Source organism: Oncorhynchus mykiss, chromosome 24 (genome assembly GCF_013265735.2).
Source record: "Oncorhynchus mykiss isolate Arlee chromosome 24, USDA_OmykA_1.1, whole genome shotgun sequence".
In the NCBI taxonomy this organism is placed as follows: domain Eukaryota; kingdom Metazoa; phylum Chordata; class Actinopteri; order Salmoniformes; family Salmonidae; genus Oncorhynchus; species Oncorhynchus mykiss.
This window is the reverse complement of record NC_048588.1, coordinates 25,704,479-25,719,649: the sequence shown is the minus strand read 5'-3', so window position 1 is coordinate 25,719,649 and position 15,171 is coordinate 25,704,479. Positions and strand designations below refer to the sequence as shown.

At 44.3% G+C, this 15,171-nt stretch overlaps 1 long non-coding RNA gene across 1 annotated transcript; it reads left to right on the top strand.

The window, feature by feature from the left end:
• Nucleotides 1-13,530: 13,530 nt before the first annotated feature.
• On the top strand, nt 13,531-15,168 carry LOC110504069. Its single transcript, XR_002470552.2, has 3 exons — nt 13,531-13,993; nt 14,274-14,710; nt 14,826-15,168. It is a non-coding gene; the product is annotated as an uncharacterized LOC110504069 (long non-coding RNA).
• The last annotated feature ends 3 nt before the right edge of the window (nt 15,169-15,171 follow it).

The following is a 15,171-nucleotide window of genomic DNA, read 5'->3' as shown; positions in this document are numbered from 1 at the left end:
GGGCCGCAGAGTGAAGGAAAAGCTGCCAACAAGTGCTCAGCATATGTGGGAACTCCTTCAAGACTGTTGGAAAAGCATTCCAGGTGACTACCTCATGAAGCTGGTTGAGAGAATGCCAAGAGTGTGCTAAGCTTCATCAAGGCAAAATGTGGATACTTGAAGAATCAAAATTCTAAATATATTTTGATTTAACACTTTTTTGGTTACTACATGATTCCATATGTTATTTCCTAGTTTTGATGTCTTCACTATTATTCTACAATGTTGTAGATTGTGTTGAGGCACAGACCTGGAGAAGGGTACCAAAACATTTCTGCTGCATTGAAGATCCCCAAGAACACAGTGGCCTCCATCGTTCTTAAATGGAAGAAGTTTAGAACCACCAAGACTCTTCCTAGAGCTGGCTGCCCGGCTAAACTGAGCAATCGGGGGAGAAAGGCCTTGGTCAGAGAGATGACCAAGAACCCAATGGTCACTTTGATAGAGCTCCAGAGTTCCTTTGTGGAGATGGGAGAACCTTCCAGAAGGACAACCATCTCTGCAGCACTCCACCATTCAGGCCAGATGGAAGCCATTTCTCAGTAAAAGGCATTTAGCTTGGAGTTTGCCAAATGGCACCTAAAGGACTCAGACCATGAAAAACAAAAGTCTCTGGTCTGATGAAACCAAGATCGAACTCTTTGGCCTGTATGGCAAGCATCACATCTGGAGGACACCTGGCACCATCCTTACTGTGAAGCATGGTGGTGGCAGTATCATGCTGTGGGGATGTTTCTTAGCGGCAGGGACTGGGAGACTAGTCAGCATAGAGGGAAAGATGAACAGAGCAAAGAACATAGAGATCCTTGATGAAAACCCGCTCCAGAGCGCTCAAGACCTCAGACTCGGGAAAATATTCACCTTCCAACAATACAATGACCCTAAGCACACAGCCAAGGCAACGCAGGACTGGCTTCGGGACAAGTCTCTGATTGTCCTTGAGTGGCCCAGCCAGAGCCTGGACTTGAACCTGATCTGACATCTTTGGAGATACCTGAAAACAGCTGTGCAGCAACGCTTCCCGTCCAACCTGACAGAGCTTGAGAGGATCTGCAGAGAGGAATGGGAGAAACTCCCCAAAAACAGGTGTGCCAAGCTTGTAGCGTCATACCCAAGAAGACTTGAGGCTAAAATAGCTGTCAAAGGTGCAAAAAACAAAGTACTGAGTAAAGGGTCTGAATACTTATGTAAATGTGATATTTCAGTTGAACATTTTTTAATAATTTGAAAAAAACAATTGAATATATTTTAAAATAAGGCTGTAACATAACAAAATGTGGAAAAAGTCAAGGGGTCTGAATATTTTCCAAATGCCCCATATGTAGGGGTGTAATACTGTTATGCTGTATGATGTACTGTTTCATCTTTTGTTTCATTTGGGATGTAAGTGCCTGAATGTGTTTGGACCCCCGGAAGAAGCTAATGGAGGATCTCTAATAAATTCAAATACAAATTGCATAATAACATCAATGTCATAACTGTTCTTCCCCTCCCTGTTCCTTCCCTCCCTGTTCCTATTCCTTCCCCTCCCTGTTGCTGTTCCTTCCCCTCCCTGTTTCTTCCCCTCCCTGTTGTTCCCTTAGATTCCGTTTCGATTAACATCCCTAACTCTGGACTTCACTACGTCTCCACTGTTCTTATGGAGTTCCTAGCCTTCCATTCTGAAATATGAAAAAGGTAATATATTTCAGTCATCATTCATTTTATTCTTATAGCTGATAGAATGGTCATTTATTTTAGTCCTTACCTCAAACATAGCAACACATGCTGTTAATTAGCTCACTTTCACCTTCATTGCATTGCTGGTACAAAAACATACAGCTAAGATAAAGCTCTGTACTATAGAGATTACAGCCCACATTAGCATTGATGGATAGGGGAGACAAAGAAAATAGTCTGTGACAAATTTAAGAGAAGTCCATGTATCTTTGTACTTCTTTGGTTTCACACTGCTCTCCTGGGCTCTTCTTTCCATGCTTCTCTGCATAGTAATACTTTTTAGTGTCAAACTGCCAGAGTTTTTTTGTCACACTTTCTTACTGTGCATTAACATCTCATGAGAGGAAACACTAGGGGCGCGGCACTGCTGCCAGACCCTGATCTTACCTGCATGATTTGTTTGTTTATAGTTATATCACTCAAGTTTGTTTTGTTTTGTCTAAATCCAAGTGGATTGTATGTGGCATGTGTGACTCTCTTAATCCTAACTGCTGTAATATGCAACACAAAATTTACAATCACAACCGGAGGTTATATGGAGTCAGTGAGTAAATGAACCATCATCACGTACTGCCGTGAGTATCTCTCTTTCTGAGATAAAGCTCACACTCTCCAAAACAGCATTGCCTTGCCTGAGGGTTGTTCTACAAAGTCAAAAAGGGAAACTAAGCAGAAACAAGGCTCGAGGTGGTGTTATGAATAGACTACGGAGGTGGAGGCGGGGAAGCCATCCCCCGTTCCTGATGATCACCCTGTCAAATGTGCGGTCATGTAATAATAAACTGGATGAGTTACCGGCAAAGGCTACATTTGAAGAGGAGGAGATCCAATCTAATCTGCTTTACAGAAATGTGGCTCAAGCAGGACAATATTGATGTGAACATTGATGGATACACTGTCATTAGAGCAGATCGAGAAAAAAACAACATCACATCAATCAATAGGTGGGGGGCTATGTACACTTAACAAAAATATAAGCTGAAATAGCTGAAATAAAAGATCCCAGAAATGTTCCATAAACACAGATTTGTTTATATCCCTGTTAGTGAGCATTTCTCCTTTTCATGATCCACGGGACAGGTGTGGCATATCAAGAAGCTGATTAAACAGTATGATCATTACTCAGGTGCACCTTGTGCTGGGGACACTAAAAGTGCACTCTAAAATGTGGCGTTTTGTCACACAATGCCACAGATGTCTATATTTTTGATGGAGTTTACAATAGGCATGCTGACTGCAGAAATGTCCACCAGAGCTGTTGCCAGAGAATAGAATGTTAATTTCTCTACCTTAAGCCGCCTTTGTCATTTGGCAGTACGGCCAACCGGTCTCACAACCGCAGACCACATGTATGGCGTTGTGTGGGCAAGCAGTTTGCTGATGTCAATGTAAACAGAGTGCCCCATGTTGGCAGTGGGGTTATGGTATGGGCAGGCATAAGCTACGGACAACGAACACAATTCCATTTTATCTATGGCAATTTGAATGCACCGAGATACCATGGTGCGATCCTGAGACCCATTGTCATGCCATTCATCCGCCGCCATCACCTCATTTCAGCATTATCATGGTGGCGGATAATGCACAGCCCTATCTCGCAAGGATATGTACACAATTACTGGAAGCTGAATATGTCCCAGTTCTTCCATGGCCTACATACTCACCGGACATGTCACCCATTGAGCATGTTTGGGATGCTCTGGATTGACATGTATGTGTTCCAGTTCCCCCCACTATCCAGCAACTTCACACAGCCATTGAAGGGAGTGGGACAACATTCCACAGGCCACAATTAACAGTCTGATCACCTCTATGCGAAGGAGATGTGTAGCTCTGCATGAGGCCACGCTGCACATCTACCATGCGAGATTGTACAGATTACCATTATTCTGGTCTATGTGCCTGAACCTAACATTAAGGAAGCTGCTGACAGGATTACAGACGATTTCAATGATTGTATGACCAGCCAGTATTTGTGCTTGGGCATTTGAATATGCTCTCCCTCCCCGTGCACCTCTACACTCTGCAACAGTACGTTACCTGTCCGACTTGCTCAATTCGCTTCCTGAACCAGTGTTATGGCAATGTAGATGATGCATACAAAGAAGTGTGCAGCGCACCCATCGGGAAATCAGACTATAACGTTATCCATCTCCTACCGAGATACAGGCAGAAGGTGAAATGCGAAAAACCTGAAGAGAAATCCATTCAGGTATGGACAAAAAGCAGGGAGGAGCTCAAGGTCTGCTTTGATGTGACACACTCTGAGGTGTTCTTTGACTCATGCAGGGATCCCCACAAGTTGACAGACAGCTTCACATCATACATCCAGTTCTATGAGTATACTGTTATTAACAAAAAAAACTGTCAATGTATTTCCCAACAAAAAGCCCTGGGTGTCTAAGGACTTGAAAATGTACTTCAATTAAAGAAAGTTAGATTTTTCCTGAAATGAGATGCTGTAAAGGAGAAAGAAAATTAATTCAGGTCAAAAGTTTGGAAAGCTAAAAAGGACTTCAAGGATAAAGTGGATGTCATGTCTTCCGTCGAAGTCAGTTCCTCTCCTTGTTAGGGCGACGTTCGGGGGTCGATGTCACCGGTTTTCTAGCCATCGCCAATCCACCTTTCATTTTCTATTTGTTTTGTCTTGTTTTCCCACACACCATCTGTTCCCCCCATGTCCGTGTGTGGAATTGTTTGTTGTAAAGGGTTGTGCATTTCTAACTGGGTTTCGACTGGTTATTTAAACCCTTATTTTGTTGTTTGTTTTGCCTAAATTAAACTGCTCCGGTTGTTACCCATTTCTGCTCTCCTGCACCTGACTTCCCTGCAGCCAGTCACGCACCTCTTACAGTGGAACAGAGGTTCTGTACAGGCAATCCAAGATGACCATGGGAAGGGCATAATGCAATGATGGGAAGCGAAAGGAAAAGAGACAACACTAAAATTACAGACTGTTCATCCTTTGTAAATTACCTTAACTGATTTATGAAAGATTTGACACTTTCAATTTAAAGACGAATGTGAACAAATCTGTGACAGCATCCCCAAATCCTCTCCTGTCCAGATAACAGAGAATGAGGTGGCCACATAATGCTTGTGAAATTTCAAGCCACACAAAGCCCCGGGTCCAGACGGACTACTGAGAAAAGTACTGAAGGTCTGCCCCGACTAGCTCAAGGTAGTCTTCACACAACTGTTTCAACTCCTGTTTTAACTCCGACATAACCGTAACTGTAGTGGTTATTACCCACGTTGCAGTATGAAGCCGAAAGAACAGTGGCCAAGCGTTAGATATCCACCTAATTTTCAAATGCTTTTAAAACACGGAGCCCAAACACAGAAACTATGGATGCAACTTTCTCCAACCTCTGAATTATGTTTTTTAGACCTCCACAAGTCTGGTTCATCCTTGGGACCAATTTCCAAATGCCTGAAGGTACCACGTTCATCTGTACAAACAATAGTACGCAAGTATAAACACCATGGGACCACGCAGCCTTCATACCGCTCAGGAAGGAGTCGCGTTCTGTCTCCTAGAGATGAACGTACTTTGGTGCAAAAAGTGCAAATCAATCCCAGAACAGCCTGCAAAGGTAGAGTTATTTAAAGCTTTGAATGGGTCAGAGTGACCATCGGGTTCTTGGTCACCTCCCTGACTAAGTCCCTACTCCTCCGATTGCTCAGTTTGGCCGGGCGGCTAGCTCTTGGAAGAGTCTTGGTGGTTCCAAACTTCTTCCGTTTAAGAATGATGGAAGCCACTGTGTTCTTGGGGATCTTCAATGCTGCTGACATTTTTTGGTACCATTTCCCAGATCTGTGCCTCGGCACTATGCTGTCTCTGAGATCTACAGAAAATGGGTTCTTGCTCTGACATGCACTATCAACTGTGGTACCTTATATGGACAGGTGTGTGCCTTTCCAAATCATGTCCAATGAATTGAATTTACCACAGGTGGACTCCAATCAAGTTGTAGAATCATCTCAAGGATGATCAATGGAAACAGGATGCACCTGAGCTCAATTTCGAGTCTCATAGCAAAGCGTCTGAATAAATAAGGTATTTGTGTTTAGAATTTTTTTATACATTTTTCAAAAATGTCTAAAAACCTGTTTTCACTTTGTCATTATGGGGTATTGTGTGTAGATTTTGCTGATACATTTTTTTTTAGAACAAGGCTGTAACAAAACAAAATGTAGAAAAAGTCGTCTGAATACTTTCCTAATGCACTGTATATAAACATTTATGGCAATTTAGCTAGCTTGCTATTGCTAGCTAATTTGTCCTGGGATAAAAATTACTATTGCTATTTTACCTGAAATGCACAAGGTACTTCGACAATTAATCCACAGATAAAACGGTAAACCAAATTCGTTACTCATCATCCCTCCTCCTTCCTTCAGGCTTATTTTTCTTTGTTGGACTTTATTTTTATTTTTTTTGCATGTTTTACCCCTTTTTCTCCCCAATTTCGTAGTATCCAATTGTTGTAGTAGCTACTATCTTGTCTCATCGCTACAACTCCCGTACGGTCTCGGGAGAGACGAAGGTTGAAAGTCATGCGTCCTCCGATACACAACCAACCAAGCCGCTGCTTCTTTAACACAGCGCACATCCAACCCGGAAGCCAGCCGCACCAATGCGCCGGAGGAAACACCGTGCACCTGGCCACCTTGGCTAGCGTACACTGCGCCCAGCCCGCCACAGGAGTCGCTGGTGCGCGATGAGACAAGGACAACCCTACCGACCAAGCCCTCCCTAACCCGGGCGACGCTAGGCCAATTGTGCGTCGCCCCACGGACCTCCCGGTCGCGGCCGGTTACGACAGAGCCTGGGCGCGAACCCAGGACTCTGATGGCACAGCTGGCGCAGTACAGCGCCCTTAACCACTGCGCCACCCGGGAGGCCCCCGTTGGACTTTATTTTGTGATTGGCAACCAACTTTACAGAATTACTACTACTACTGTAATCGTTAAGGACTGGGGAGTTTTTCAGGATAAAAAAGAAACGGATTGGAGCTAAGCACAGGCAAAATCCTAGAGGAAAACTTGGTTACCTGCTTTCCAACAGGCACTGGGATATGAATTCACCTTTCAGCAGGACAATAACCCAAAGCACAAGGCCAAATATATACGTGAGTTGCTTACCAAGAAGACTGGCAATGTTTCTGAGTGGCCTAGTTACAGTTTTGACTTAAATCTATGGCAAGACCTGCAAATGGTTGTCTAGCAATGACCAACCACCAATTAGATAGAGTTTAAAGAATGTAGAAAAGAATAATGGGCAAATGTTGTACAATCCAGGTGTGGAAAGCTTAGAGACTTACCCAGAAAGAGTCACAGCTGTAATCACTGCCAAAAGTGAATCTGACATGTATTGACTCTGGGGTTGAATACTTATCTAAGATAGTCATTTATGTTTCATGATATTTTTTTTTATTTTTTACAAATGTTAGTATTTAGTGTAGATCGCTTACAAAAAAAAGACAATTAAATCCATTTTAATCCAGATTTGTAACACAGCAAAATGTTTAAAAAGTCAATGGGTCTGAATACTTTCTGAAGGCACCGTACATTCGGAGGGGTGTGTAATGAAGGTACCAGACCGGTGAGACAACGGCCCTGAATGTTCAGAGGCATTGAACTTTTGACGGACCGATTGACGTTGAGGAAAAACAAAATGTCACCTGTACGTTGTTCTGTGGAGCATGACTGTACAGTATGTTTCCACTGAAAGAAGGCGATTGATTGAAGAAACAATAGGGCTATTGTTCATCAATGGGGCTGTTGTTCATGTGTCTGCCATATCGCCTAGGTCAGGGTTTCCCAACCTTCTCCTTTGTCCCCCCCCCCCCCCCCCCAGACATTTCAAATGTTTGTTTTAACCCTAAACTGGCACACCTGATTCAATTAGTCAAAGACTTGATGATTAGTTGACTAATTGAATCAAGTGTGCCAGTTTAGGGTTAAAACAAAAATTTGAAATGTCTGAATGGGCAAGAGAAAAGGGTTCGGAAAACCTGACCTAGGTGCTTTTTGACAGTTCTTGGCTATGACACGGAGTGAATAGTACAGTATTTTAATATTTTATTTAATATTGCATGTGCTTTTTATATTTATTCTATATTTAAAATTGTGTGTGCTATTTTCTATGGGCTTGATTATTTCTATTGTACTGCATGATCACGTGTGATGACTATTTAATTGCATGGACTTTTGTTCAACATTGAATCAAACTTTCCTGATGAAGCCTCCCGGGTGGCGCAGTGGTTAAGGGCACTGTACTGCAGCGCCAGCTGTGCCATCAGAGTCCCTGGGTTCGCGCCCAGGCTTTGTCGTAACCGGCCGCGACCGGGAGGTCCGTGGGGCGACGCACAATTGGCATAGCGTCGTCCGGGTTAGGGAGGGTTTGGCCGGTAGGGATATCCTTGTCTCATCCCGCACCAGCGACTCCTGTGGCGGGCCGGGCGCAGTGCGCGCTAACCAAGGTTGCCAGGTGCACGGTGTAGCCTCCGACACATTGGTGCGGCTGGCTTCCGGGTTGGATGCACGCTGTGTTAAGAAGCAGTGCGGCTGGTTGGGTTGTGTATCGGAGGACGCATGACTTTCAACCTCCGAGCCCGTACGGGAGTTGTAGCGATGAGACAAGATAGTAGCTACTACAACAATTGGATACCACGAAATTGGGGAGAAAAAGGGGAAACAATTCCTGATGACACCTCCCACTGCATTAACTACCTGCAAAGCCATTTGCTAACGCCATTCCTACAGCCCTATAAAAAGAGACTACCAGACGCACCCGAGGGCTCTTGGATTTGGGGGTGGAAACCCTGTCGACCGCCTCCTTCCTGGTGGGCAGCCAGCTCCTGCAGCAGCGCGTCCTCGTCTCCCGTCATCCCAGCAGGTCCAGACAACCAATGACTCCAGAAGTCCGACTCTTCACTGAAGGACGGATCCTTTGAAGAGCACCTGAACAATCAAGTGACATTCAAAACACTCAGCCTAAAAAGTGATTTAGTGGATAGAATTCCAAGAAATATCATTCACTGGAGGTTTCCTCCGCTTATTTAATTTCAGTATCTCCTCCACCAGGAAGCTTGTGGCTTGAGTAAAAGTACTTCAGGACTGTTTCCAGGTATGGCCGTTTAGATTTGTGGTTAGTGGACATATTCCCCACAAAGTGGAGTGGTCGTTCGCAACGACGTGATGTGCCATTTCTGTTCAAGGTGGAAGCAGATTGACTTTTCCGATTTTGAGTGCGCTTGGCTTTAACAAAGCGTTTGAACTTTTTCTTTGCAACCTTTGTATCAGAGTCTATAGACAAAGCCTGGGGGCTTGTTTCTTGATCAAGCGGGCCCTGGATAGGGTCTTGAATGAGAGCGGGAGAAATTAGAACTTTAACGTCCTTGCTATGGGTGTTAATTCCTGCGGACTTGGTGTCCGGTAATTCCTCGACAAGTCCTTGTGACTTATCTTTTACCCTTTTCACAAATTGTTCTCGCTTTAGTTCTTCACGTAGTGGAACTTCTGGAGAACATTGGTCTACGTTTTGATCGTCCTTCAACCCTTTGTTACCCTTGTGCTCTGACACTTTTTGTGGGTTGGGTGCAGGAACATAGTGAACAGGTCGATTGTAGCGGTAGTCGTGTTGATGGTGACGTACTTTGCAGTTATTTAGACCGCGGAGGTTATTGGAATCATGGTTTCGCGGTAGAAACTGTTGTTGCGCGTCATCTCTCAACGCTCCAATACCTGATAATGCACCCTCTAACTGGAGTGAGTGCTCCTGGTCAAATTTCGAAATTGAGTGGTCAGGGCCCTTAGCGTTGTGAACTTTTGATGCCTCAAAAGCTGTACTTGCAAGATAGGCAAGCCAACGTGGGTGGCAGGGCCCAAGTAGGTAATGAAGGTAGGATACATGTTCAACAGGAACATTTCTTTAAAAGGTAACAGGTCTTCCATGCCTGTTTCAGTGAGTAGGCCAAAGTAAGCTGAACGAAGCCTATGATAGTAACCTTGTGGGTGTTCGTTCCGAGCTTGTTTGACGGTGTTAGCCAGTGAGCTATCGTTTTTCCGAGTCGCAGCACCACTGAATTCTACTTTCAAAGCTGTGGCAAGTTTAACGTAGTCATTTAGCAAGTGTTGCTGTTGTAGACGAATGAACCTTGTCACTTGTCTATTCGATGTTTGCTTCAACAGGTAAACCCTGTCAGAACCCGTAGCATTCGGGTAGCCATCCAACGGGTCCTCTATGTCAGCTAGGAACGTCTCAGTATCGTTTGGCTGACCTGGAACGGGGTCAAAGGTGGGGAAATTCTTGATGAGTTTGTCAAGGTATTCCGCGCCAAGCGGGCGGAGAGGGTTGGCCAAGCCTTGTTGTTGTTGGCCAAGAGGCACAATATTACTCAGTGCCGAATGGCCAAGAAGAGAAGACTGAGGGTCACATGAGGGAGGCAAGGTCTGAAACCTATTGTCTTTACTCCTGTGAGTACAGGACTACAATCCCTGTTGCCTGGATTGGTAGTCACGCTGTAGAGCGTGACCATTCTGGACTTCCTCGAGATGGTACCTAAGGGTGGTATTCTGCTGCATTGCAGAGTCCACTTGAGCACTTAGAGTACTGATTTTGGACACTCCTTTCGGTCTCAAACTTATCTGTCATGGTTTGCAGATAGAGGTCTTGAGTACGGAGCGAGAGATTCAGTGATGAGATTTCCTCCGCTTGCTTAGAAATCAATATTTCCATCTTCATCACCTGAGTTCTCTCATCATTCATTTGGTCAGCGACTTCAATGAGTTCTGCTGATTTGTCATCCAACTTTGTCATTGTGTTCATTAACTGATCGTCTTTGGTCTGTAGCATTTTGTGTAGAACCGTGTTACTTTGAGTAACTTTCAACAGAACTGCATGCATGTTATCAAGTTGTGCGCTCCTGTTTGTAGATAACTCTTCAGATTTATCTAGTTTGGCGTGGACATCATCGTGTTTAATTTTGGCTAAATCGAGTTGTTCCTGTAGCATATCAAATTCAAATCAAATCAAATGTATTTATATAGCCCCTCATACATCAGCTGATATCTCAAAGTGCTGTACAGAAACCCAGCCTAAAACCCCAAACAGCAAGCAATGCCGGTGTTGAAGCACGTTGGCTGGGAAAAACTCCCTGTAAAGGCCAAAACCTAGGAAGAAACCTAGAGAGGAACCAGGCTATGAGGGGTGGCCAGTCCTCTTCTGGCTATGCCGGGTGTAGATTATAACAGAACATGGCCAAGATGTTCAAATGTTCATAAAGGACCAGCATGGTCAAATAATAGGTCTGGGACAGGTAGCACATCCGGTGAACAGGTCATGATTCCATAGCCGCAGGCAGAACAGTTGAAACTGGAGCAGCAGCACGGCCAGGTGGACTGGGGACAGCAAGGAGTCATCATGCCAGGTAGTCCTGAGGCATGGTCCTAGGGCTCAGGTCCTCCGAGAGAGAGAAAGAAAGAGAGAAAGAGAGAATTAGAGAGACCATACTTAAATTCACACAGGACACCGGATAAGACAGGAGAAGTACTCCAGATATAACAAACTGACCCTAGCCCCCCGACACATAAACTACTGCAGCATAAATACTGGAGGCTGAGACAGGAGGGGTCAGGAGACACTGTGGCCTAATCCCGATGATACCCCCGGACAGGGCCAAACAGGAAGGATATAACCCCACCCACTTTGCCAAAGCACAGCCCCCACACCACTAGAGAGATATCTTCAACCACCAACTTACCATCCTGAGACAAGGCCGAGTATAGCCCACAAAGATCTCCGCCACGGCACAACCCAAGGGGGGGCGCCAACCCAGACAGGAAGATCACATCAGTGACTCAACCCACTCAAGTGATGCACCCCTCCTAGGGACGGCATGAAAGAGCACCAGTAAGCCAGTGACTCAGCCCCTGTAATAGGGTTAGAGGCAGAGAATCCCAGTGGAAAGAGGGGAACCGGCCAGGCAGAGACAGCAAGGGTGGTTCGTTGCTCCAGAGCCTTTCCGTTCACCTTCACACTCCTGGGCCAGACCACACTCAATCATATGACCCACTGAAGAGACGAGTCTTCAGTAAAGACTTAAACTCTTCACCACCAGTGATGCTGAATGCTGAAATCATTTAAACGGAACACAGGAAGTGAAAAATGTTCCCTCTCTGTTAGCTTAGCCTCTCGTGCTTTATCACGTTCTAAGCACAAAATAGGGTCCCTTTCACTATGGAAAGGGTGGGTTTACTAGTGACGTCTCACATTAACCCATTCGGCATACTTTGCTAGCGTTATGTTGACCAGAGCGACACGGTACATAAAACGGGTATGCCTCTAGTCAGTCCACACTGGTTTACTGTGGTAGGCGGACAGAAATACTTTGGCTCGAATGCCGAAGATCTATCCTCTAATTTCTAACCTTTCTGGCTCTAGAAGTTAATATTGACCGACAGAAAATAGTACCGTTTGGCCTAACGGACTAAATCTGGAATTTATCACTCATTGCTCTTACGCTAAAGAATACTACCGGAGGCGCACTGTAGCCTCTTCAAATGGGAAAACACATACAACCAATTTGAATGTATACAACGCAGTCTGTCCGTACACTTCTATTTGTACAATTGATATATAGAATTCCACAGCAAAGTCTAATTCTATATTAGATTCCTCGCAACGGGGTGTCATAAATGTTGTGTCTTTACTATCATTAACTGAAGACTGATAGTTTTTATCAAAGATTCACTGTAATTAGTTATTACACGATCAACTGATTAATCACGTAACTAATTGACTAGGAATTCGGGGCACCAAGGAAAAATATTCAGATGACAAATTATTTTATCTGATCGATTAGTCTTCGAATGAATGAATGATTTACTTTACCTCACGTTAGTCTCATTCCAAACGTCGTAAATTGTTGGTTATCTGCACGAACCCAGTCTTCACTATGAGTCATCGATACATCAATTGTCTTAAATCATTTATTTATTACTAACTAAGTAATTCACAGAAATGCATAAACAAACAAACAAACAAGGTAAATGTAATGATAGGAAGATGCGCCCTAGTGGGCTAAACCGTCATGGCGGCTTGTTAGAAAAAAGGGGAAGTGGGGGTCGACTAAGAAGTCACTACAAAGTGATAACTATAACAATTGAAATGCTAATAATTTACACATGAATGCTCACTCATTCGGGAACAATTGCAATCAATATATATATTTACGCTCAGTGTGTCGTCTTGACCACTGGTGAAAAGTTTGTGTCTTTCATAGAATTGTCCGTCTCTCTCTCCCTCTCTGTCTTGGTTATAGGGGATAGTTCAAAGTGACTGCAGACTAGTAATTAATATCAAAGACTTGTTCTCATTCTGTCGGTATCGATAGTCTAAGAGTTTAACCACGTGGTATGGTTAAAAGATTCAGCAATGGTCTACAACCTTTGTACTCCCGTGATTGAGAGAAACATGGTCTGGTGATAATGTTTCAAAGTTGGATTTTATTCGGAATGGCAGAAATGGGCGGTCCCAGGATGTCTGACCCTAACTGGGCTCAGAGGCGGTCCTCTGATTTAGTTCAAATCCAATTCCCTTTTTGAGTTTTCCTTCATTAAACAGTCCAAAATCACATTGTAAAATTGTGTAAACAGTATCATACTCACTCATTCATCTTGTACAACAATTAGATGTAAACCTTATATCTGGGGCTATTATATAAACAGCGTTATGGTAATGTGGCCACACCGTCTCCCATGAGCTTCCCAAGTTGTGACAAACGGACCAGTTCGTAGCTGGATTCTTCACCGATCTTTTATACTTTCTCCGGAACATGAAATTTGTTCGTACCTCAAGTTCTGTGAGGTGGAAGGATTTCCTTTGTTCTCCATGAAAAACTACTCTCTATAACTATGTGTCCATGAGGTCTTCTCAGGAATTTACGACCTCTGACCACAGCAGCCTAGTTGAAGGAGGCAAGGGGGAGGCAGGGAGAGGGGGATGGGCTTGCTATACCCAAAGAGGCCAACGTCATGACACAGGGAAGGTAGAAAGAATTGGGAGGGATGAGTAGACCTATGTGGTTTCCGGTATGTCTTTTGCCCACAGCCCTAGAGCCAATTGAGCTGGCAGCTGAGCAGCCCGCAGCACCAGGGTTAGCCCCAGAAGCAGATGAGGTAGAGGAGAAACAAGCCCCAGTTAGACGCTCTGCAAAACAAACTAGAGGTGAGAGGCCACTAAGGAATAAATACTTGTCTTTAACATGGCTAATCAGGACGACACCAAAAACAAAGGGGGGAGAAGAGTAACGGAGTGAACAGTATTTTCACATTTATTGTATATTGCATGTGCTTTCTATGAGGTTGATTATTTCTATTGTATTACATGATTGTGTGTGATGGCTATTTGTTTGCATGAACTTTCTTTGGATATTGAACTGTTTCCTGATGACACCTCACTCTGCATTAACTACCTCTAAAGCTATTTGCTAACGCCGTTCCTACAGCCCTTATAAAAAGAGACTATCAGACACACCCGAGGGCTCTTGGATTTGGGGGTGGAAACCCTGTCGACCGCCTCCTTCCTGGCAGGCAGCCACCACTTGCAGCAGCGTGTCATCTTCTACAGTCAGTCCGACAGGTCCAGACAACCAACAACTCTGGAAGTCCTACTCTTCTGTTTGTGATGGGCTTGTCTTCTTTTATGAAAAGGGAAGTAAAAATAATCACACAAGTTGGTGTGAATGTGATCCAACGATTGGTTAAGATGGTGGTACTGAGGACCCCTGTCTGTATCCCTGACCTGTACAGATTGTTCCCTAGACTGGGTGGTGTACTTGTTGGTGATTTGGAAGGTGACACCGGAGACCGAGAGGGGATTGAGGCAAGACGTAGGTGATGAGGCATCTCTGAAGGACGGATCCTTCAAAGTGCACCTGAACAGGTAATTAACATTCAACGCTCTGCCTTTGTATGACAACTAAACATTTTTGTGATTAGTCAACAGAATTCCAAGAAACGGAATTCACTGGAGGTTTCCTCCTCTTTTTTGATTTCAGTATCTGCATGCAGTGAGGGCTCGAGGAAGCTTGTGACTGGAGAAAAAAACAGGACTGGAGTCTGCCAAATGAAATATTCTCTAGCCGCTCCCAAATGACTGGACTGAGTTTTTAGTTCCCACACCCCGGCAGATTCGGTCGCAAACCCTGGAACAGCTCATAATGGACTAGACTGGGTTCTATGTTAAAAGAGATTTTATTATTATCATTTGTATTTAAAATAAACATTGTAATTTTCTACTTTCCTCTGACCCTCTGATGTCTGTGTTGGTGTGGCCCAGGATCCTTGAACCTCTAATTCAGGGCTCTCCAACCCTGTTCCTGGAGGGTTGCTGTGCTGTAGGTT